Source organism: Zootoca vivipara, chromosome 7 (assembly GCF_963506605.1).
Source record: "Zootoca vivipara chromosome 7, rZooViv1.1, whole genome shotgun sequence".
Lineage (NCBI taxonomy): Eukaryota > Metazoa > Chordata > Lepidosauria > Squamata > Lacertidae > Zootoca > Zootoca vivipara.
The window spans coordinates 91,861,694-91,884,096 of NC_083282.1; the positions used below are offsets into that span (position 1 = coordinate 91,861,694).

At 47.2% G+C, this 22,403-nt stretch overlaps 1 protein-coding gene across 2 annotated transcripts in view; it reads right to left on the minus strand.

Annotated features, from left to right (window-relative positions):
- The window catches only part of CSNK2A1 (casein kinase 2 alpha 1), a 47,312-nt gene extending 25,433 nt beyond the window's left edge, over positions 1 to 21,879 (minus strand). The window contains exons 1-2 of one of the 2 annotated variants that reach the window (XM_035122380.2): positions 21,766 to 21,872; positions 13,753 to 13,794 (exon numbers count right to left, since the gene is read on the minus strand). The gene's annotated coding sequence lies outside the window, so the exon portion shown is untranslated. Of the gene's footprint in view, positions 1 to 13,752; positions 13,795 to 21,765 lie in introns of both variants that reach the window. The other variant, XM_035122382.2, reaches the window with a different exon arrangement.
- Between the last annotated feature and the right edge of the window lie 524 nt (positions 21,880 to 22,403).

The window sequence follows — 22,403 nt, forward strand, 5'->3', positions numbered from 1 at the left end:
CCAGAAATTGTCACATGGAATTATTGTGTTTTTTATTATTATTATTTAACTTTGTATACAGTGGTACCTCGGTTTATGAACACAATTGGTTCCAGAAGTCTGTTCATAAACCGAAGTGTTCATAAACCGAAGCAAACATTCCCATTAAAAATAATGGAAAGTGGATTAATCCGTTCCAGACGATGAAAAACACCCCCTAAAGCTTCAATTTAACATGAATTTCACTGTCTGCCAAGAGGTTTCCGAGGCCTATGGAGGCCTCCACGGAGGCATCGGAGCGTCCGCGACTGGGACGCAGCCACAGAAGCGCTCCGATGCCTTCACAGAGGCTAACTGCGTCTCTTTCAAAGCGGGTGGGGGGGTCCCTTTGGAAGCGCTTACCTTGCGCATAGAAAACAGCGGTGAGAGGCTTGGCTGCGCGGCGGTGGCGCTCGCAGCTCTCCTTCCCTCTCTACGTGGTTTCAGCCGGGCGACCTTTCTCCTCCTCAGAGCAGCCACCACCACCACCAGGCGCCAGGACTGGCTGGGGTGGCTCGCGGTGCGCCTGGCTCTGGTTGGAGTGGCGGCGGCGGCAGCAGCGGCGGCTTCTCTCAAGCCCGAGCCTCTCCACTCTGCAGGGGCGCAACGGTGTAGGCCCGGCCTCGCTTCTCTTGACCCCTCCGCGAGGCCGGGCCTTCACCATCGCGCTCCTGCGACGTCTCTCCACCTTCGCCGTCGCGCTAATGTGGAGAGGCGTCGCAGGAGCGCGACGGCGAAAGTCCGCTTCTCTTGAGCCGGCCTCGCGGAGGGCTCAAGAGAAGCGGGCCTTCAGCGTCGCGCTCCTGCGACGTCTCTCCACCTTCGCCGTCGCGCTAATGTGGAGAGGCGTCGCAGGAGCGCGACGGCGAAGGTCCGCTTCTCTTGAGCCGGCCTCGTGGAGGGCTCAAGAGAAGCGGGCCTTCAGCGTCGCGCTCCTGCGACGTCTCTCCACCTTCGCCGTCGCGCTAATGTGGAGAGGCGTCGCAGGAGCGCGACGGCGAAGGTCCGCTTCTCTTGAGCCGGCCTCGCGGAGGTCTCAAGAGAAGCGGGCCTTCAGCGTCGTGCTCCTGCGACGTCTCTCCACCTTCGCCGTCGCGCTAATGTGGAGAGGCGTCGCAGGAGCGCGACGGCGAAGGTCCGCTTCTCTTGAGCCGGCCTCGCGGAGGGCTCAAGAGAAGCGGGCCTTCAGCGTCGCGCTCCTGCGACGTCTCTCCACCTTCGCCGTCGCGCTAATGTGGAGAGGCATCGCAGGAGCGCGACGGCGAAGGTCCGCTTCTCTTGAGCCGGCCTCGCGGAGGGCTCAAGAGAAGCGGGCCTTCAGCGTCGCGCTCCTGCGACGTCTCTCCACCTTCGCCGTCGCGCTAATGTGGAGAGGCATCGCAGGAACGCGACGGCGAAGGTCCGCTTTTCTTGAGCCGGCCTCGCGGAGGGCTCAAGAGAAGCGGGCCTTCAGCGTCGCGCTCCTGCGACGTCTCTCCACCTTCGCCGTCGCGCTAATGTGGAGAGGCGTCGTAGGAGCGCGACGGCGAAAGTCCGCTTCTCTTGAGCCGGCCTCGCGGAGGGCTCAAGAGAAGCGGGCCTTCAGCGTCGCGCTCCTGCGACGTCTCTCCACCTTCGCCGTCGCGCTAATGTGGAGAGGCATCGCAGGAGCGCGACGGCGAAGGTCCGCTTCTCTTGAGCCGGCCTCGCGGAGGGCTCAAGAGAAGCGGGCCTTCGCCGTCGCGCTTCTGCGACGCCTCTTCACATTAGCGCGACGGCGAAGGTGGAGAGACGTCGCAGGAGCGCGACGGTGAAGGCCCGGCCTCACGGAGGGGTCAAGAGAAGCGAGGCCGGGCCTTCACCGTTGCGCCCCTGCAGAGTGGAGAGGCTCGGGCTTGAGAGAAGCCGCCGCTGCTACCGCCGCCGCCGCTCCAAGCACAGCCAGGCGCACCTCGAGCCACCCCAGCCAGTCCTGGCGCCTGGTGGTGGTAGCGGCTGCTCTGAGGAGGAGAAAGGTCGCCCGGCTGGCACCACGTAGAGAGGGAAGGAGAGCTGCGAGCGCCACCGCCGCGCAGCCAAGCCTCTCACCGCTGTTTTCTATGCGCAAGGTAAGCGCTTCCAAAGGGACCCCCCACCCGCTTTGAAAGAGACGCGCCGCAGCCGCAGGGCTCCTTTCCACACAGTTAGCCTCCGTGAAGGCATCGGAGCGCTTCTGTGGCTGCGTCCCAGTCGCGGACGCTCCGATGCCTCCGTGGAGGCCTCCATAGGCCTCGGAAACCTCGGGTTACTTACTTCCGGGTTTCGATGGTTCGTAAACCGAAAGTTCGTAACCCGAGGTGTTCGTAAACCGAGGTACCACTGTACCATCCTTCATCCAGAAATCCCAGGGCAGTTTACAATATAAAAACTTAGTCCCATACCATAATATCCAACAAAAACAATACCCAGATACACCTGACAGACTTGCTGGAAGGGGTGGGGAGAGGAGAAAGACGTATTTGATTCCTTTTTTTAGCTACGAACACTAAAAAGATTTAACTATCAGAGAAGAATTCTAAAGCTCCATCCATATTGGCTCTATATACAAAGAGGAGAGAATTTTGGTCTGTGGAAGAAAGTGGGTGAATCACGCTCCTGAAAGAAACGAAAGCTCCACCGTGGAATCTTTTGCTCATGTCATGTGGCTGAAAGCAGACAGATGGTACACAAGCAAAGATGTTTGCTGAGCATTCCTTCCTTTGTATCTCCCAGCGATGGCAACCACCCAAGTAGAACACTCCCTACCCCATGCGAGGATAAAGACACACATTTAACCACTAGCACAGGCATATGGAGACAGCGTGCAATTCTGCAAAGGTTTGACCCCACATGATCCCAGTGAACGTTCCCCCTTTTAAGCCGAGGGGTGGTATCCTCTTCTTGCATGGTCCTTATGAGGGTTAATGTAGCATAATGGCAATGGGACTGAGAGCCAAACTACACATTATGTTAAATGAGCATTTGCATGGTGTGGTGGTGTTGTTTTTTCAAAAAAACTGCAATTGCAGCTTCCCTCCTGGGGAAAATAGCCACTTTGGAGGAAGGGTGGTTTTTCATTTCCCCCTCACACTTGCAGTCCTGATTTGGGTTAGAGACCACGGTAGCAATTTTTCAAAAGATGCATACAAACAAATACACATTTAATGTATCATTTGGCTCTGAACGACAAATCAGAAGTATGGAACTCCTAACTGCCCTTCAAAGTTGTAAATATAGCATCACACTAGGTTTGCTACACGTGATATGAACCTCCCGCTTCCCCATTGTAATTACAATCTTAGAGCCACACTCCACACAAATAGCAACAACTTCTCTATTTGTTGATGCAATCTAAATCAAGAAAAAGATTTCTCTGCGTAATAACAGCATTTATACAATGCTTTTCAGCATTCAGAGTGCCTCATGTGCATTATATTGTCATTCTGATAGCAACACTGCAAGCTGGGTCAGTTATAGGGTGGTTGCGGATGGGAGATATTGCTACCTGGAAGGATCTGAGCACCATTCATCTCCAAAGTTCTCCTTTGGTTCAGATCGCTGCCCCCCAAGGGTATCCTGTTTGCTAGTTTGGATAACAGACTCCCTGGACAGTACATGTCTCAGGGTTCCTTCGCAGTGCTCAAGATACCAATGAAGGGAGAGCAACCTCAGTAAGAAGACTCCAGCGAGACGTCCCTGCCAGTGTCAGGTTAACTGGTGTTCCCCTAGAGGTAATGTGTTTGTTTTGATTTTCTGCCCTTCATCTCCTACTCTCTTCTCAAACGCTGAGGGCAATATGATCCCCAAACCAATCCTGTGGACAAACATCTGCTATTTACTCGAGCAAAACAAACAGGCCAAACAAGTTTAAAAGTTTAACAAATTCCCAGCTCCAGAAGCAACACTTAAGGCCAATAAATTGGAAAATGCTTCTTCTTGCCAAAATTGAGAGTGTCGCGGTCACTGCTTAAATCTGCAATGATGATGATAACTAACTGGACACAGAAAATAGCACCCTAAACTCATTCCTTGATATAATTTTGTAAGTTTTAAGCTGCATATGGATTTACAAACTGGCACAAGTACCTTGAAGGGTGCTTGAGGGCTTGTGGGCATGGTTTTTCTTTCAGGACTGGTGTTACATACTTGTATGAGGCCACTCTTGACTACAGCCTAGCTACAGAGTTTTGCGCTAGCTGAGGTTTCCAAGCCAGCTTCACGGGCAGCCCCACATAAAGCGCATTACTGTACAGTAATCCAATTCAAGGCAGTGTTAGAATCTCAGATATAAACTATAAGCTAGGCACCAAATGGCTTCTTAAACCAAGATTACAGTCGCCAAAACAAAATACCTACCGGTAGTTGCCATTTCGGTGCCAGACAGCTCGAAAATCGTATTTTTCAACACAACTTTTTGCTTCCTGAAATTCATCCTGACAGTGCAAATAAAATATAACGGCTAGAATTCTACAGGATGTGTTGCTAATGTGTGAAAACAGTCAAGATCCAGGATCCCCGGTGCACACCTCCAAATGGTGGAGACGTTAGGTACCATCCAGGCGCCCAGCCATCTTCGCTTGGTCGCAAGTGGCCGATAAGTCAGGTGCAAAATGTGCCTGGCAAATTTCAAACACTGATTCCAGGTTACCAGTGCTTGCACCACAGCGGCAAAGCTCTTTTTGCTCAGGAATATTTGCAGCCGGTAAAAGGAATTTTTAGTAGCAGAAGCCTCTTAAGCCTCCAAGTTGAGTGCTGGTTTTAGGAGCACCTCCAGACTATACACCTGTTCTTTAATAGTGAGTGCAATCCCCCCGCCCTAGAATAAGCAATTTACTCAGTTCTCAGCCAGGAACTACTCATGTATTTATGAACTACTCACCACTCTATTGCAAAACAAGCAAACAAACAAACCACCTCAAAATGGTTTGCAAAAAAACACACACACAAGAAAATCAAGAAAGCATGACAGCCATACTTTTAAAACATACAAAAGTTAAAATACTGAAACAGATAAATATTGCCTCAACTTTCTAAGCATCTGGGTAGGCTTGTCTAAACAAGAATGTTTCCAGCAGGCGCTGAAAAAAGTACAGCGAAGGCCCCTGCCTGGTATCAATAGGCAGGGAGTTCCAAAGTGCAGGCGCTGCCACACTGAACGGTCGAGTTCTTGCAAATGCAGAATGGTAGACCGGCGAATTTCACCAATCAATGTGGTCATCCAGAGGACCTGTATCTTATCAGAATTCATTCAACTTATTGGCCCTCATCCAGCCCACCGCTATATCCAGGCATCTGTCCAGGACTTGCAAAGTTTCAGCAAACACTGTTAGGTAAGGGCCCTGCCTCAATTTTTTGACTGGATATAGTCCAGAGTAGTAATTATTGTCCTCTACGCTCAATACAAGGGTAACCTAGATTGTTATGCAGCTGCATTTGCACCATCCTTTGAAGACAGCACGAGAGCTAAGAAACACCTGCAGAGCATCTCTTGCCAGCAAGGAAAACATCTGGATGACTCAGCAGCTCCACAGAACATGGAACCTTTGCTCTCTCTTTGAATTAATTGCTCTACCAGCACAACTGTACTCGTATATGTTAACTTCTGCTCTCCATCCCAATCCTTGCTAGCAAGAGTGGAAAGGGAAGGGGGTGGTTGTATCATCAGAACTCCAACAGGGCCTGGATCTTAGAACTTGAGTTCGGGGGGTGGGGTGGGGGTGGAACACTACGTAATTCCCCATCTGATATTTTGCCAAGCCCAATTCCAAGTCAGGCCAAATGGAGTTTGCAATCAATTATCATCACCGGTCTTGGGAGAGGCAATCACCTATTTCTCCAGAATCATCCACTGAGCTCATCTGCAGTCATGTAGTCTCTTTGTATTAGGTAGCAGACTCTACCAAGAGCCTGGAAATTTGTTCAGCACTCAAATAATAAATATTTATGACCAAACATGAACATTTATTTCCCATTTAATGGAGGAAAGGCTGCTCTGCTTGCTAACTACTTGTTTCTACAAGAACCTGGGCATTTCGGACTGCCAGCAAATTGCGCTCTGCTTCTGTAAATACACAGAGAGGGATAAATAGAAATCCGTGTTTTGAAATAAAGGTGCAATATACATGTGTGTGAGCAGCCTGCTTGGAATGTCACATTGAACTGTGGTTTATTAACCTTGCTTTAATGTGAATAAATAGCAGGTTGCTGCAACTAAAGGCTCTTCGATCTTCCCTGTTCCTGCTGCAGGGAAACGAGGCATGGTCTGGCTTAACCTGGGCTTATGGTTTGTCCATCACTGTTTAAAGCATGAGCAGAAGCAAAGTGTGTTCTTGGCTTATTGCTTGTTTGGAGGAAACAAACCATAAGCTCAGGTTCGGATCAGGCTTGTTCCCCACAAGTGTGAGGCATTGAGGAATGAAGAGCCCGCTGTTTCCACACAAGAACACTGCTCGTGCACACTAAACCATAGTTTGTTTTAGTTGGGTGGTATCCCAACTAACATGTTTCGTCACTGTAAGGATTTCCACTTGTGCAACAGAACCTCCCCTCGCCCCCCAGTAAGCCCCAAAATCTGTTTTGTGGGAAGGAGGTTTTCCCAACCCTCCAGAGCAGATTTGGAGAGGGTGCAGGGTGGGCATGGGGGGCATTCCATAGTGCAAGTAGAAATACTTGGGCTGGTAGAACAAGTTAGTTGCATACTGCCCACTATGTCTGAATGTGATGTGTGAACCAGGTCCCTCTCTCTCTTTTTGCAATTAACCTGTAGTCAGATTAGGGATGGGGAACCTCTTTCAGCTTGAAGGACAACATTCAGAGGGCCACCATCCAGTGGTGGCTGGGGCCAGAAGCAAAACTGGGAGGAGCAAAGAAGGCAAATTTTGCCTTTGTACAACTGGACCAATTTCTACACAGGCATCCTCTCTGCCCTCCATCCAAGGAAGCAAGAGGCAATACTGCAGCTCAAGCACACACTGCAGGTAGATGAAAACACACCAGGAGGGTGCAAAACAGGGCCCAGAAGTGGGTGTGGCTGGGGAAGAGTCCAAAGGGCTTAGCAGCATTTCCCAAACTTGGGTCTCCAGCTGTTGTTGGACTACAACTCCCATCATCCCTGACCACTCTTGCTAGTTAGGGGTGATGGGAGTTGTAGTCCCCAAACAGCTGGAGACTCAAGTTTGGGAAACACTGGCTTTGGGCATTGCCCAAAGTTTGCCACCCCGCCCCCTGACAGCTTGACATAAATCATGGGCAAGTGAATGTTCTGTTATCCAATAGTAAGCGTGCTGTGCACCATTTTTTTAAATTAGTAAAAATATTGTGTGTTATTGAATGATAATATAGTTAATGCCCTTCTAGAATGTTTTAAGCATATCATGCAATAAATACCGGTATGTCCTTTTCTTATTGAGCATCTGTAAATACAAGCTGGACTTAAAACTAGAGATGTACAATTTCCAGAAATTTTGATGCTTGGGGAAAAACCCATTTTTTTCTGGTTTTTTTCGGGGGAAAACAGACATTTTCAGAAAAATTGAAAAAAAAAGCTACATTTTTTGGGGAGGGGGAGATGCTACTCACTGTGTGTGTACAATTCCCTGATTCTATGGAAATCCTTCTCAGAGGCTTTGCACACACACTGTCAAGGCCAGCTCCGCAACCATTCGACCTAGAACTTTTGTGATGTGCAGAACAGAAGACTAAAAAGAGAGTGGAATGCCAAAGTTCCCCTGCCGCCCAGGAGAAGTGTGCATCAGTTACACTGAAACGCAAACAATTGCCTCTTCCATTGCTGCCATCGCCCTCAAGCTGCCATTTGCTGGGCTTCCCTTTGTGAAAAGAAAACCCCTTCCCTATGTTTCTTCACATTCTTTGCTAAGAGAGTTGACCTTGGGGGCTTAGCCATTTCCAAACCTCACATGGCTTTCAGGATGGAGCACTCATACTGGTCTTGCAAATTCAGAACAGTCATCACACAGAGAAGCATCCCTGAAGGAGCGCCCCCCATCCCCATCGTTCAACCCAGACACTGAGGTCCAGCTCCGAGGGCCTTCTGCCGGTTCCCTCACTGCGAGAAGTGAGGTTGCTGGGAACCAGGCAGAGGGCCTTCTCGTTGGTGGCGCCTGCCCTGTGGAATGCCCTCCCATCAGATGTCAAGGAAATAAACAAGTATCTGACGTTTAGAAGACATCTGAAGGCAGCCCTGTTTAGGGAAGTTTTTAATGACTGATGTTGTAATGTATTTTTAATCTTTTGTTGGAAGCCGCCCAGAGTGACTGGGGAAACCCAGCCAGATGGACAGGGTATAAGTAATAAATTATTGTTATTTTATTATTATCCCATCGCCTCCTTTTTACTCTGGCCGCAAATTTAGAAATTAAGTGTTTATTCCCTTTCTTGTCCATTGCTCCACCTCCTTACTTTTTTTAATTTCAAGGGAGCAAAATCATACAACTGAAGAGAAGGGAGGCATTCACAGCTCCCACTCCATGTCTGAAGCACTCATGACAAGACAGTTACTGGCAAATCTTGAAATCCTCTGGACGAGGAGATGTCACTGTGTCCTCCACCCTAACCACACCCTGCCCATTTGTTTGCAGATAATTCTAGCTAGGGCACATCATGCGCCACAGCTTGCCTTTGCTTTTGAGGAATATCCACATAGTGACAACAGTTAAGTGCCTATGCCCCCCCCCCAATGACCTCGGGACAGATCCAAACTGAATATTTACACCCATGGAAACAGCAGGGGTTGGAGAGTGAGAATGTGGTCCTTCTCACACAGGGCAAACTCTGCAGGAGGGAGACAGATGGAGAAAAGACTGTATAAATTACACAGTAAAGCATTCCCAGTGAAGAAACTGTTCTGCCCCCCACCCCCGTAAGCAACCCTACCGACGCCATCACAGCACTTGAAGAGTTGTGCCTCGGAGCCAGTCTTTTACTCATTGACTGCTGGCAATGAGGCTCCTCTAGCTGAGCCAGGGAACATAAAAGCCTGCTAGATCAAGCCAATGGCCCATCCAGTCCAGATCCTGTTCTCACAGTGGCCAAACCAGGTGCCTGCAGGAAGCCTACAAGAAGAATTCGAGCACAAGAGCCCTCTGCCCTCCTGCGGGTTCCAGCAACTGGTATTCAGAAGCATTGCTGCCTCCAACTGTGGAGACAGAGCAATGCCATCATGCCTAGCCGCCTTCAATAGCACTCTCCATTAATATGTCCACTTCTCTGCTGAACCCAGAAAAGAATCTTCGCCTTCAGCTTCTCCTCTTAGAACAGGGGTCTGCAACCTGCGGCTCCGGAGCCGCATGTGGCTCTTTTACACCTTTGCTGCGGCTCCGGAGCGGATACGAGGGGAGGAGGTATCTGAGCCATGCGCCGCCTGAGCCATGCGGCGGCGCCCGCCATGCACGGCAAACACTCGCGCGGTGCCCACCGCCGCCGGAGCACACAGCTGTGGCGGCGCGCTGTGCACCTGCGCCCCGCACAGCGCCCGCCGGAGCCCACAACTCCGCTGTGCGCATGCGCTGTGCAAAAAGGACGCAAGGTGACGTTAGCAGCCCGGGGAGCGTGGTCGGCCCCCTCCCTGCATCAGCCCCTCCCCGGCGCATTTCTGCAGCCAATAGGCTCACGGGGGGCGGGGGTGGAGTTATTTATTTTTTTAAACGGGCGCGCTTCTTCCCGCCCAGCAGCAGAAAAGGCTTGCGGGCTCGGAGCGCGTGTTTGCTGCTGCTGCTGCTCCTGCCTGTGGCCTCCTGCCGGCCTGGTCAGGAGATTGAGGTAGATGTATTAATCAATGGGTTGATTCAATATGAGGAAATTTTATAAGTTCACTTGATGGGAGCAACACACATGAAACCATACAGGTGTCCTAATAAGGGAGTCAGAGTTTTGCCCATTCCCAGTAATCAAGGCAGCCCAAACTCATAAGGCAGTGGTTGCTGGTGCCCATTCCCAGTCATAGCTGCCAAGTTTTCCCTTTTCTCACGAGGAAGCCTATTCAGCATAAGGGAATTTCCCTTTAAAAAAGGGAGAACTTGGCAGCTATGTTCCCAGTAATCAAGGCAGCCCAAACTCATAAAGCAGTGGTTGCTGGTGCCCATTCCCAGTAATCAAGGCAGCCCAAACTCAAAGTTATTTTTATAATGACGAGGATGACATTGGGCCCTCATTATTAATTATTATTTACATCAGGCACTGATTATGATTTATGGTACACTGGGGCCCTGATTAATTTTCTATGGCATTTTGGGGCATTGATTATTGGGCATAGCAAATTTTGCTATGGGGCCCTCTGATTTCTAATTACGTCCCTGTTTTGCGGCTCCCAGTTTATTTTTTCCTTCGGAAACGGGTCCAAGTGGCTCTTTTTGTCTTAAAGGTTGCAGACCCCTGTCTTAGAACATACAGCTGTTAGGCTTGTTCTCTACAGCCTAATATTTGCGGAGTCAGTGTTTTATGGGACAGGTGCAGCACGATATCCAAGCACCCACAAATCAAAACAAAGATTCTCCTAAGACAGAGGTTGGCAACCTAAGGCCCCATGGGCCGGAAGCGGCTCATGAGGGTCGCTTAACTGGTCCATGAGCCGCCCCCAAACCGAGCCCCCCGCTCAGCGAGTCCCCACACACTGCGCTAAACCGGCACAGCACGGGGACTCTCTTCTGCGGCTCCAGAAATCACTTCTGTGCATGCCCGGACGCTGAAAATCAGATCTGTGCATGTCCACAGTGTTGAAAATTGCTTCTGCGGAGGCGCGGGTTTTGGCATCTGGGCATGCACAGAAATGATTTCTGGCGTCGCGCTGCGCTGGCCCAGCCCACGGAGGATCTCTGCGGTAGTGATCCGGCCCATGCCCGGTAAGCCTTGCCGACCCCTGTCCTAAGAGACCACAGTGAATGACTACAGTGGTACCTCGGTTTATGAACACAATTGGTTCCGGAAGTCTGTTCATAAACTGAAGCGTTCATAAACTGAAGCGAACTTTCCCATTGAAAGTAATGGAAAGTGGATTAATCCGTTCCAGGCAGTCCACGGAGTACTTAAACTGAAGCGTTCATAAACTGAAGCGCAAACTGAACCTGAAGCATACTTAACCCGAAGCATGGGTGTAATTGGTTCCGGAAGTCTGTTCATAAACTGAAGCATTCATAAACTGAAGCAAACTTTCCCATTGAAAGTAATGGAAAGTGAATTAATCCGTTCCAGATGGGTCCGCGGTGTTCGTAAACCGAAAATTCATAAACTGAGGTGTTCATAAACCGAGGTTCCACTGTATCCTGCTTTCGAGCTCTCTACTGACCAATCCTTCCCTTCCTTTATAGACCATCACCGGTTCTCTTAAGTTCTTTTGTGTAGGATTTTCCTTTCAAGCCGAGCTCTTACTGAGACAGCTCCCAGCCCTGAACAAGGCAGCCAACACTGCTACCCAAGGCTTCACAGCTTCCCTTTTCACAAATGCCGGCCTGAGCCGCTGCTGTGCTGCTCCTCATCCCCATTTCTTCCTCTTTCCAGCCAGACACCTGTCTTTTCTTCCCCTCATCCTTAACATGCAACTGCCGAAGCAGATTGGAAGGGTGGAAGAAGAACAATTTCCCTGTCCCTCTGGCTCAGAATGAACTCCATGGGGTTCCTTTTAATGCTATGTTTGACCCTCTTGTCCCACCCCAAGTTGGCTCGGGGAAAGAAAGAAAAAAACAAACAAGTCTCCTGGTAAATACTGTGCCAGCCTTGGTAGCCAGCGCCAGGGGCTTGGCTGTAATGCTACTAAGCTGGAAAATTCAGCTGATGAAATAACTCTCGTGATTTCCCAGCAATATAGCAATTTCTTTCATTGAACCTTTTATTCTAAATCTTGTAGCATTACCCCGAGTGAGCCAATATCCTGAGCAGGAAACCAAGGCTGAAGAAATATTCAGAATTCCTAGGTAGCAGCATCAAAGTTTTAGTCACCCAAACAAACGGGTTTTTTCCAGCCCTTAAAGCGAAACTGGCGCTCAATCAGCTCATTTTCAAAATTAAGCACAACCCCTAGAAACTGAGAAACTTGGAAGCCTCCTCTCTCTGCCTTGCTAGCGCAAACAAGCCCAGGCCCTGAAACAAAGTCAGAGTATTAGCATATTGGCAAGTAGGATCCCTGGGAGGCTGCAATTGCCAGGACGTCTTGGAGCTGGGTGGTGCTGATGAAACTGGATAACCTCTGGAGGGTGGGACATTGCCACATTTGAAAGCACCTGCTGAGCTCTGAAAGGACCCTGGAACATCCCAGAAAGGCTATGCTCCCAAGCAGAGGAGAGAAAAGTTATTCCTTGGGATGATATCCTAATATCGCTCCCTCACAGCTCCATCTAAAAGCATCCTTGGTTTTTAAAAAGGTCCACAAAAGTTACTAACCTGCCAGCATCTGTGCTAGCCTGCTGGGGGCTGGCAGAGGCAAAAACAGAGAGCTCTGATTCTCCTGCAACAACCTTCAGCGTTCCTACACAGTTGCAAACAAGGGAGTTTCTCTCCTCTAATAGTTCACGTGCTTCTAAGGGGAGGGACAGAGTACTTGATCGCTCCTTTTCCTTCACTCAACATGTACTGTATGTAATTCCTTGTTGCCCATGGGTGTGAGACTAATGCTTAAACACAAGGCTTTGCCCTGACTTGAGGGAAGCTTCCTGCAGCAGAGTTAAGCAGGGTTTTCTCTCCCAACTGGCCCAATGAATTGATTCTTTTGTCTGGCCTGCAGAGTCAAGCCCCAAAGTACACTGGCAGGAACTAGAAATGAGTGGACTGCATCGTCTAAGTTTTATGCAAAGGAAAACCTCTGGAGCCAAGGGGAGGATATCAGTATTCAAAATTCACCGGGCACATTTTGCACCTGGCTATTGACCTCTTGCGATCAAGTGAAGATGCCCGGGTGACAGGATGGCACCTAACATCTCTACCATCTGGAGGTGCATGCTTGAGAATCCTTGGATCTTGCTGTTTTCTAACCCGAACAACACATCCTGTAGAATTCTGTTATAACGTATTTACTCAAATCTAATGTGCACCTTTTTTGGCCAATTTACGTTGCGAAAATTAAGGTGTGCATTAGATTCGATGGCACATTTACATTCACCAGCAAATACTTTTTTTTTGTTTCAAGATTCTGAAAATTGAGGTGCACATTAAATTGGATGGTGCATTAAACTCGAGTAAATACAGTATTTTATCTGCACCATCAGAATGAATTTCAGGAACCAAAAAGTCATATTGAAAAATACGACTCTCAAGCCATCTGGCCCCCAAATGGCAACTAGGCATTCCGTTTTGGCGACTGTAACCCTGGTTAAAGGAGCCATTTGGTGCCCAGTTTATAAATCTGAGTTTCTAACACTGGTTGGTAGCCATTGCTACTTTTGTGGATGCTAATTCCACAGTTTATGCACTACTTTCTGTCTTTTATTTTGTCTGTCCAACATTCAGCTTCACTGGACGGCCCAGAGATCAAAGCATTATACGAGAAGGGGGGAAAACTTCTCCCTTTCCATCAGTTGATCTTGCCTTGGTTGGCATTGGAATCCCGCTTCCCATTCCTCTGAAAAACGTATCTCATGAGAATTGGGCTGCTTCTAACTAGCCCACCCACAACTTAAGCTGGATCAACTGGTCTGTCAAACTCTTGAATGGCTCATTGTAAAGGTGATTTAGTTCCTAAATACTACTCTAAAGTTCATTTTTTTTAAAAAAAAACAAAACAATTTCCCCTACCTTATAATTTAAGGCATTTTCAGGATGGCTCACAAACAAAACCTAGGTGAACAAGAGAGAGCATTGTGAAAAACGGCAGCAAAATCATTAATAAGACCTTAAAGCAGCAGAACTGACTATGGAGCATTAAACGCCTGGGAGAACGGAGGGAACTTGACATGATGCCTTAAAAAAAACTAACTAGTGATCGGATGAACAGCCCTGGCCTTTAAACAGCAAGGCACCAGGAGAAGGGCCTGAAAAAGACCATCTCAAACCAACAAGCAAATTTATGTTGGACTGGGTGATCCTTCAAGACAACCAGGTCACAAACCATGTATAAAGCAGTGATGTAGAAGGGAGTCATGCAAACGCTGAGGATCACAGCTCAACAGGTTTGGGCATCAGTACTTCCTTTTCCCAAGGGGCAGGGTGCTATGTCTCAAGCACAGCATGTGATGGGATATGGGGGGGGGGAGAGATGCTCGTCTTTCCGTCTCCAAGCTTCGAGTTATGAAGCGGGGGGAGACAATAAGCCCTCACTCCTCCCCCAGTACAGTGGAACCTCGGTTTATGAACACCTCGGTTTACGAATTTTCAGTTTATGAACGCCACGGACCCATCTGGAACGGATTAATTCACTTTCCATTACTTTCAATGGGAAAGTTTGCTTCAGTTCATGAACGCTTCAGTTTATGAACAGACTTCCGGAACCAATTACACCCATGCTTCGGGTTAAGTACGCTTCAGGTTGAGTACTCCACAGACCCGTCTGGAACGGATTAATCCACTTTCCATTACTTTCAATGGGAAAGTGTGCTTCAGTTTATGGACGCTTCAGTTTATGAACAGACTTCCGGAACCAATTGTGTTCATAAACCGAGGTACCACTGTAGCTTAGAGCTGCAGAGGAAAGGCAAGCAGTTGCTCTGCCTCTGCCAGGTGCAGAATGCACTCATTTGACACACAACTAAACCACAATACAGTAGTTCAGACCTGAAGGGAAAGCAAAGGCAGGTGTTCCAAGCTTGAAAGGGCTTTGAGTGCAGGGAGAAAGCCACACCTCCCATGCACAACTTACACACTGAAAGGGGGCAAATGAAGACACACAGACACGTTGTTAACTTATAAAATGCAGAACAATGTGGAAAAGTCAAATATGATATGCAACACAAATACATAGGTAGATCACAACCTAACAAATCTGAAATACTCAAAATATCCCAATTATTGAAAATTCAAATACCAACACAAACATCTCACACTCTGAGGCTATTTTTACAAACCCATGTTCAACAATGTTTCCTGAAGACAAAACTGTGCACCTACTGCAATGAATTTGTCCAAATGCAATCTTCTGTCTCGTTATCTGACTAATGCTTAATTTCTCAATTGCTCCAAGGTCTCATACTTTCTGTCTCCCAGCTTCCCAGCCTTGCTTCTAGCTCACATAACTCAACTCCCAACTCTGGCCTCTGTTTTTCTAACTACCAGCCATTGAGGGAGCGAGACCATTCCTTTGGTATCCAGCACAGAGACACTACCTTTGTTACTTTAATAGCCCATACTTAGAGTGCCATTACCTCACCAGGAAGCTACTTCTAGTACTCCAGGAATTGAATCAAGTGCTGGATCCATGAAGGAATTAGAAGGGGCTCAGGCATACAGCCTACCCCCACCCAGCTGATAATGCTATCTTTTCCAGCTGCCACCAAGGTTGAGAACCACTGTCTTTCCTAAGCATCAAAGGGCAAGATACCAACTCAATCCAGTGCTCATGTCTTTCAGAATCAGAACACAGTCTTAACCCCCACATACTGTACTACAAAATAGGACTCACTTTCTAACTTACCACATATAACCTCGTTTTTAAGACCTAATATGACCAGATGATAAGCAAGGAAGTGGTCCCTGAATCTTAACAATTCTACAGAGAGAGTGTTTTGTTACCTGCAAATCAACAGGCAAAGCTGAGAAGTCATACCTGATAAGTTTCTCTCTTTTTTTGTAACTACTGTATTAACAATGTTCACAGTTGAAGCAAGTCAGAGTAAAATGTGCAAAGTTGCATTTTGCTGCATCTTTTGATGTCTCCCCCTTTCTATTACGAAAGTTGTTTTATTAATGGTGGTAAGCATTGCTCATGTGGCCCACTCATTAGTCTTGACCCACTAGTGGAAGCTCAGAAAATTAGGATTACCTTAAAAGAAACCTCTCTTAAGATCACTTTCCTTCCTTCCACGCCAAGTTCCAACAACAGTAATCAAATATTAAAATATCCGATTTGGCATTTGTCTGTACAGCTATCTGCCTTTGGGATGGAAGAGGTGAGAACCCCAACTAAAAATAAAAACCTCAACCCACAATTTTTATTTAGAAAGTGCATCGCTTACCATAACAGCTTCAAGAATGGACTTCTGAATTTGTACCATAAGCAGATGCAAAGACGATGTGGTGTCATGTACCCACCTCCCCAGAGAGTGTGAACTGTATCTCTAAGAGGAATGCAAACTGTCTTGACTCATCTCAATGGGGCATTTTCTCACTCGCCCTATTTTTCACACTTTATGATCCACAGTGGCAAATAATTTAAACACACTTGCTGAGAGCCCAGCATGCCACTTCTGCAATTAAATGCAAGAACTAACATCACACGAACAGAGCAAAACAGAAATGAGACAAACAGCCACCAGTCTCAAAGTCTAATGTGTGCTTTTCGCAAGGAGTCTGGTTTTGCAGCAGATTTGAGTTGGCAAATCTCAGCATATGAAGAAAATACAGAGCTCAGAAAGGAAGGGCAATGGTTCCAGTCGTTTGACTGACCTGGACTTTAGCAAGCTGCAGAGCCTCCATGAACCTTTCCAACATCCTCCCCTCCCCACCCCACCCACAACACACGCCCCAGTCCCAACCTTCTGACTCTACTCTAGAGCCTTCCAACATTCAACCACGTCAATCCTCTATTGCCATGCCACCACTGCACAAAGATAATCTGCATGATTTATTGAGCAACATAATTCAGACTCCTAAAGTGCAAGATTGGAGTTTGAGAGCAGAGATCACATGGACCCAAGTAACCTTGCAGTTAGCTACTCGCCAGTAATGGATGGCTAGCCATTCTTTCCAGGTGACTAACTTAAAAAGGTGAACTTTCGCAATAGGCCTTTTAAGGCTTGTCTGGAGTTTTTATTCTTGCATTTAGTTACAATTTATTTTTATTTATTACTAGTGTAATTCAGCCCGTTGAGTAAACGGGCGCTAGAACATCCCGGGGTTCGGAGAAGCGCTTGATCAATCCTATATTATTAGGGGTTTGGAGAATCCTATATTATTATATAGGATTCTATTTTTGTAAGCTGCCCAGGAAAAAATTATTCGGACAGGCAGCATAATAAAAAAAAGGAAAAACACCTGGGTTCTCTCTGTGGGGAAGAATGAATTTGTGTTTCTGCAAGGAGACCTGAGCATTTTAAGTTGAAGAAAAGGGTGTAACTATGTTAAAGGTGGGGAGCAAAGGCAGACCCCCATGCAAGGTCACTCTTCCATTGGGTAGGTAGGCCAGCACTGAATTTCAAAGTGTCAGCCAGGCTATATCTGCACCACATCTCATCAAAAGGAGCAATTCTCATTTGGAATAATTTAAGAAAGGCACATCCACATTTTGATAACAAGCTCTAGCCAGTGTGCATGCCATGGTATCACACATCCATCCGAGCACTGAATGACCCAAAAAATATCCCAAGTTTGGCCAGGCTCGGAGGGTGAGGTTTTTTTGAGAAAAGTGGGTGGAGCAAAAATATGGAGCTGGCAACATTTCCAAGCCCTGCTGCCTATATTCTGTGTACTTCTACGACAGCCCAATGGCCACAGAAATGTTCACCCAAACACTGCTTTAGAGCGGGGTCAACACAAAAGCTTCCCATGTTTATGAGCAGGTCATCCATCACATTACACACAGGGTGTAACGCAATGCAAGCTTTATGTGGAGCTCAAGCTTGATTTGGTCTGCACAGGAGGATTTTAAAAGCTGAGATTGTTTTGTGAAACTCCATTCTGGCGGCGACTAATGATTCTAATCAAGAATTTGAAAGCTAGCTTCCATCAGCAGCAAGAAAGAAAGTGTTCCTTGGGGCATAAACCTTACTGTACAAACAGCTTAGGATACTTTCCCCAGGGCAATCAGCTTTTTCTCGCATGGCTGCACAGGCCAAAAGGTACATTCTTATCAAAATGGTGAAAAAAAGAAAAAAAAGATGAGGAACCCCTGACTGTACCACCTGCAGATCTCACTGCTTTGTGATTTTCAGTCAGTGTTCTGTTGTCCAAATTCTGTGAAGCAAGTGCATTTGAATTAACTTATTTTGCATAATTTATTCTGCTTCTCCTCACCATAGCTAGGGTGCTGAAGACTTACACGGAGGTGTTTTCAAAGGATCTACATCTCAGGGTTGTGTGTTCGAGCCCCACATTGGGCAAAAAAATCCCTGCATTGCAGGGGGTTAGACTAGATGATCCTCATGGTACCTTCCAACTCTACAATTCCATGCAAGGTCTTCTCTGTGATGGTTTCCTGTTTGTGGGACAGTCTCTCCAGAGAGGCTCGCCTGGAACCGTCATCATATATCTTTAGGCACCAGGGAAAAATGTTTCTCCACAACCAGGCCTTTGCCTGATTAACATTCTATGGCATTTTAAATGCGTTTGTGGGAGGGGGGGTTATTGGTTTGTTTTTTTATTAGGTATTTTGTGTTCTCTTTGTCTTTTTATGCATTCCCCCATGATCTTCAGATAAAGGGCAGTATAATTTTTTAAAAAAATTATGAATTTATTGATACCTTGCCCTTCCCACCTCGGCAGTATACCATTTTAATAAATAAAATAGTAGTCACCAGCTTCAGGATGGAGATCCAGCCCAAGTATTGGGGATGAGCCTGTCATTGTATTGCTTATAATTTTAAATAAGTCTGTCACTAAATCCTTAATATAGGAAGCCTCATGAAATACAACTCATTTATGACAAGGCCATCTTTATTTTTCTTGACATACAGCAACACAAACCTGAACTAGCCTAAAGATTTACACTAACAGGGATGCTCCTCAACCTCAAATTAAAACTTGCTTTTATCAGTTAAGTGTGTCTCCTCAATCAACCAGCAAAACTGTTAGTTGATTAACAATTAGCAGTGCAATCCTATACATGTCTACTGAGCAGTAAGTTTCATTGAGTTCAATGCTACTCAACTACCAGGTAAGCATGTGCAGAGAATCCTGTAGCTCTAATAAGCCAACAACAGAGATCAACCTCTCATAAGGGGAAACACAGTAGAAGGTAAGAGATCAGTCTTCAGCTAGCACAGTTTATTGGAACCAAGTTTCCTGACCACAGTCACCAAATTACAGGCAGACATTTGCATATGCTGCTGGCTGGGGAAGCATCTCTCATGCCCACTTAGCCAGGGCAGATGTGCTCTTGGTAGTGGGAACATACTCCTGCAAGGTTTGACAATAAAATCTGGGAAGGAATCTCTCGCTATTCTAGTCGTAAAGGAAGGAGAAGTCTTCCCTAAAGACTAAGATTTAAAAGCTCCAGTATGCAGCATGCAACATTCTCAGGTTATCCCTCACTTCCCAACCACTATTCCTACAAGAATAAATGAAAGTGTTCCAATATACAGCCAAACTGAGATGATGCAACTTGTCAGGTAATGGGGAAAGAGTGTTTCTTACCTAGTAATATTACATTCTCATGGGGATAAGGAGGAAACCAATTAAGCTGAAGGTGAACAGATCTAAAATGGGCACTTGCTACATACAGTGGTACCTCTACTTACGAATAACTCTACCTACGAATGTTTCTACAGTACTTACGAACGGCGCTCCGTCCGCCATCTTGGATGCGGTGTAGATAGGATTTTTTCTACTTACGAATTTTTAGATAGGGTTGCTTCGACTTACGAATTTTTTCTCCCAATGCATTCCTATGGGATTCGACTTACAAATTTTTTTGACTTACAAATGTGCGTTCGGAACGCATTAAATTCGTAAGTAGAGGTACCACTGTATATTCATACCCAACAATGGGGGAAATATCTGAAAGTCTGAACATTTTATGCATCTAATATTTTTTATTCATCCCCCCCGCCCCAAACTGCTATCAGGACTAGAATCTAGAACACTGTAAGAAGCTATGAAACTTTCACTGGAAATGTTTCTATAGCTCCCCACATTCTCTTATTTCTAATCCCATTAACTTACGTACAGCTTCTCGACTTCCTAGTGTGGGGTTAATACCTTTTGTCTATTATTGTGGAAAAAGACATCCCTTTACACCAACTGCACGTACCAAGGAAGGAACAGCTTTCTTGGGCATGATCCATGAAAAGAAGAAACAACAAATCATTAAAATAAAACAAAAAGCAAGGGCAGAAAACACTTCAGAAGCCCAGACACCAAGAAATCAAGTTTGTAGGATCAAGAGTCAATTTTAAATTATCACACTTTACTGTTTTCAGGTACACACGTCTGTCCTATCCTATCTAGTCTGGTCTTTGTACACAGATGGTTGCAGGATGGGGAGAAGACCCCACAGTACCAGCACCACAGTAATTGGGGAGAGCACTCTTCAACTGTGCAGAAAATGTTCCTACGTACATTTAGTTGGAACAAGGCAATCAGAACCTCCCATCCCACCATATTCCTAAGAAGACAGAGAGGCTTGTCTTAGGAATTAGCTGGGAGAAGAGCACCTCAGTCAGGACTCTACAAGTTCCCTGGGGATGACTCCTCTCAGTAGTGCCTAGAGTAGAGGCTCCCAGTTGTCCGCTGTTGGAAACAGGATGCTAAATTAGACAGACCTTGGTCTGATCCAACAAGGTAATTCTTATATCCCCCATAATGATAGGGCAAGGAACCAGCAATTTTCACATATTTACCGCACACTCATATTTACCCTAGATTTCTAAACTGTTCAACCACAATTACTCAAAGAGAAAACAATCCTAGGAAATGATAATGCATTTGTTTCTGTTTTTAAAATGCAGATCATTAATGACCCCACCCTAGGCTATCCTCAACCGTCAAACAAGCTCCCAGAACCACAAGCCCAACAGCCCCTCCTGAAAGATGCTCAGGCTCAAGCACTGGCGGACCTCACAAATAAAAAGAGATTTACAACCACTGGCACAGAAAGAGATCCCCTATGCAGCCTGGAAAAGGGGCAAAAGATCATTGGTAAAAGCAAGCTTACACACACACACACACACACACACACACACACACAAATCCACCATTATCTACCCCCTGCCCCCCCTTGAGGAAGACATCCTCAGTTCTGCCCCCACCCCCAAGCCCAGAAGAATCACTGCAGACCCTCAGCAGGACCCCTCCTTCCTCCTCACCCAACCCACAGATACCCCCCCAAATCGTATGCAAAGGAATACTGTATGCCAGAACACACGTCTTTAGGGAGGGGGGGGCGAGAGAAGATAACCTTTTTTGCTAGAGTGCAAGGGCCACATTGGAGGGGGGGGTGAGACACCTTTCAAAGGACTGTCCTGCTTCGTTCCCAGACTCACACAATTGGGGGGCTCTTTCTTTCCCCTCCCCCATCTATCCCTTCCCCCAACAAAAGGAAGCGTCCCAGTGGTCAACCGGGGCACTGGGGGTGCGGGTGCGGTGGGCGGGGTCTGCTCCCTTCACGCCCAGGGGCGCCTCCACTGGCAGCCTCACCCAGGATGGGGAGCCTCCCCTTCCCCGCTCCCCCCCTCACTCCTACAAGAGGCTATGCAGCTGCCTCATGGGGGGGGGGCGAAGAAGCAAAAGCTGCACTTCCTCTAGAACGAGAGACCCTCTTTTTCTCATTTTATATATATGCCCCCCCACTGCGCCTCCCCCTCCTCACCCTTGAGACTCCAAATGGGGGGAGGGGGAGTCGAGGAAGCCCCGCCCTCCCTCTTTCCCCCTTTCTCTCCCCCACCCCCCACCCCGGTTCAATTCGGGACGGGGAAGGCGCCCCGCGCCCCTACGGCCACCCACCTGAGGAGGAGGCGGCAGCAGCCACCACCGCGCCTCCCTCGCCGGCCTCACACAGACAATATGGCGGAGGCACAAGGCTCGGCCGCCAGCCGCAGGGCCCAGAGCGAGGCTGGTCGGAAGCGGAAGTCGCTGTCGCGCCGCGCGCTCCGGCCTCTCTAGAACTCGGGAGGCTTCTCTATGCTCTGCCTGTTGTGGACGCATGCGCAGGCCGCTTTCCAGCCGTCGCCCTCTGGGAGGTGTAGTTCTCTGAAAGGCAGGATTGGGGACCGAGCTGGGGGACTGACTAGCAACTGTTCAGAGGCGGGAGAGTATTATTATTATTATTATTATTATTATTATTATTATTATTATTATTATTATTATTATTATCATCCTAGTTTGTCAGCGTCTGATTCCTCCCCCGCCCCACGCTTTTATTCTTTTATCTTTCTGCAAACTGTTTTGAGGTGGTTGTTTTGTACAATCTAGCGGTGTATAAAGTTTATTAAATACATGAATGGATCAATAATGTCTCAGGTTGGGTTGCAACATTATTTTATTTATTCATTCATTAAAATGTTTGTATACCGCTGTGCCATAAAAATAAAAATAAAAGCAGTTTACAGCAATAAAAGCAGAAAGCCGTACAATAAAAACCA